The sequence below is a fragment of the Odontomachus brunneus genome, unplaced genomic scaffold (assembly GCF_010583005.1).
Source record: "Odontomachus brunneus isolate Ranch 3 - 2012 unplaced genomic scaffold, Obru_v1 Obru_scaffold_061, whole genome shotgun sequence".
NCBI lineage: Eukaryota > Metazoa > Arthropoda > Insecta > Hymenoptera > Formicidae > Odontomachus > Odontomachus brunneus.
The window spans coordinates 1,531,769-1,534,548 of record NW_022639511.1 but is presented as its reverse complement, the minus strand read 5'-3'; the positions used below and the strand labels follow the sequence as shown (position 1 = coordinate 1,534,548).

General features: G+C 34.9%; 1 protein-coding gene and 1 non-coding gene across 2 annotated transcripts in view; both read right to left on the bottom strand.

Moving 5' to 3' along the window:
• The window catches only part of LOC116846195 (probable sodium/potassium/calcium exchanger CG1090), a 187,487-nt gene that overhangs the window by 123,451 nt on the left and 61,256 nt on the right, over positions 1-2,780 (bottom strand). The window lies entirely within an intron of this gene.
• Trnaa-ggc lies at positions 2,181-2,253 on the bottom strand. The gene has a single exon. It is a non-coding gene; the product is annotated as a tRNA-Ala (tRNA).

Sequence of the window (2,780 nt, the reverse complement as noted above, 5' to 3'; positions counted from 1 at the left end):
AAGGCAAGATCTGGACATGATCCAACCAGTGAAGGTAAGATCTGGACATGATCCAACCAGGGGGGTTTAAAAAAATTGAGGTGACTTTCATGTGACTTTCAAATAATTCTTCAAGGTCAAAGCAATGGTACCATCTTATGGTCCCCTCGAAATCAAACAACTTTTGTCTGAAAAATTTTTCTCTCCCGTGCTTGGTTTTCGACATATTCGACTGGATGGATTAAAATGGTCCACCCTGTATATGTAAAAATCGATTTTTATTTATTTCATGAATAAATATCAATGTATCACTTATACTTATAACATATGTCTTACTACTGCGGATGACCATATTTCACTACTTTGACCCTTTATATCTTGGGAAATATTGATTTTTGGGACTTGGTGCAATGATAACTTTTTATCAGCATGGCAAAAACTGTAACATAGTGAAATTTCAGCCAATTTGACCGAAAACCATTTTTCATAAGTTTTGTGCGGGGTCCTTTATTAATAAAAATTTTGAAAGGTCGGAGGTTATTAGGAAACAAAATTTTAAGCCGAATTTAAATTATAAGCAGAATTTGGGAAATTTACAAAAAGAGTGTTGGCAGTGTGGAAAATTAGGACATTTTCGAGCAGAATGTCCGGCATTAGGATTAGAGAATAAAAAAAAATTAGGTTTTGCCGAATGAACGGGGATGTTTCGGCAACAAGGAAAGAACCGATTTGTTTTAGATTAGGTCGTGTTTATAAAAATGCTTTTAGTTTTAAAGGAATGCTTGATAACGAATATTGTAATTTTAAAATTAATACTGGCTCAGATGTTTCCATCGTAAGTAGTAAATTTGTTAAAGCTTCAAAGAAAGTTTTTTCAATTGAGAATAGTCGTTTAATTTTTCCTACTGGAGAAATGATTTCAGTTCAATATCAAACAAATATGAAAATAAATTTAGAGAAATTTTCTGTAGATTTGTCTATGTTTATTGTTGATATGGAAGAACATTATCTTTTGGGAAATGATTTCTTATCATTTGCAAACTTAGAATTCTGTCTTCGTTCGGTTTTAAGTTTATCTCAGTCTGATAATAATAAGAATGATTTTATGTGTGCTTGAATTGAAAATGAAAACGTTGTTCTTACATTTTTATCGGAATTATTTGAACGGGATTCAAAAAATTTGAATTCCTTCCAAAAAAAGTCTTGCTAAAATTTTGGTTGAATTTCAGGATATTTTCTCTGAAAAAATAATAGCTGGGAATTATAATGTTCTAGAACATGAGATTAAATGATCCACGGCCAATCAAACAAGTTCCTTGTTGGGTTCCAATTTATTTACGAGAAGATGTGGATAAAGTTATCAAGGAAATGAAAGAAAAAGGTGTTATTGAAAAGTCTCAGAGTCCTTTCTCCTGCAGTATTAGTAAAAAAAGAAAGATGGTTCGATTCGTTTTTGTGTAGACTTTAGAAAATTAAATTCGGTAATAATTAAAGATTCCTTTCCTATTCCGCGTGTTGATGATACAATTGATCAGTTGTCGGGAAATTCGTGGTTTTCAACTTTAGATCTCAAAAGTGGTTATTGACGAGTTAAGTTGCGTTCTGAGAATAAAGGAAAAACAGCTTTTTCAATTGGGAAAGGTTTATGGCAGTTTACAGTTTTGCCTTTTGGATTGTGTAATGAACCAGCTACTTTTCAGAAACTTATGGAACACATGTTTTACAAACATTTTTATATAAATTTTGTTTAGTTTGTTTGGATGATGTTATAATTTATGGAAAAACTTTTGAGAGCATGATTGAACGTTTAAGCTGTTTTTCAACAATTGAGATCTGTTCATTTGAAATTAAATCCTAAGAAATCCTAAGTTTTTCTTGGAAATTCTGTTAAATATTTAGGTTATGTTGTTTCCGATAAGGGGATTTCGAAGGATCCGGAAAAATTTCTGTTGTCTTAGATTGGCCAATTCCACAATCTAAAACAACAGCTTCGTAGTTTTCTTGGATTTTGTTCCTATTATCGAAAATTAGTTAAGAATTTTTCACTGATTGCAAAACCTTTATTTATTCTTACTGAAAATCAATCAAAATTTTTTGGTCATAGAAGGAGAAGGGCATACTAGGTGGCGGCGAGACGCCGTGCGTTCGAGATCTGCGTATCTTTTTCGTTCCAGAAAGAGAAAAATATCGAGAGCGCGGTCTTGCTAGGCCGGGACTCGAACCCGGGTCTTTCGCTTGCCGGGCGACTGCTCTAAACCACTGAGCTACCTGACGCTCCACACTCACGACACTCTCCTCTTCCTAGATAACGCTCAGAGATGCCGTTCGGAAGCGACATTCTCTGGCGCGATCCCGAGCGCACGGCGACTACAGAGAGAAACAATGTTACTGTACCAAATGGTACAGCTGTCAGTCTCTCAAAGTCAAAGGTTGCTATCCTTTAAGACCTGCTGTCCATGTATGCCCGTCTCCATCGTTGCCCCTCCTCATCCGGTGCAAAAAATACAAATAAGCCCCGGGGTCGACACCAATTTTTTGGCAGCCCCCGGGTGCTTGGACGCAATGCGTCTTCTCAATATCAAGAAGCTTTTTAAAAATTGAAACAATCTTTAATTACTTCTACAATATTGTCTTTTCCGATGGAAGATGGAAAATTTATTTTTGATACAGATGCATCGAATTTTGATATCGGTGCAGTTTTGTCACAGATTCAAGAAGGTCAAAAAAAGGTTATAGCTTATTTTAGTCGGATTTTGAATAAGTCTGAAAGAAATTATTGTACTACTCGTCGAGAGTTGTTG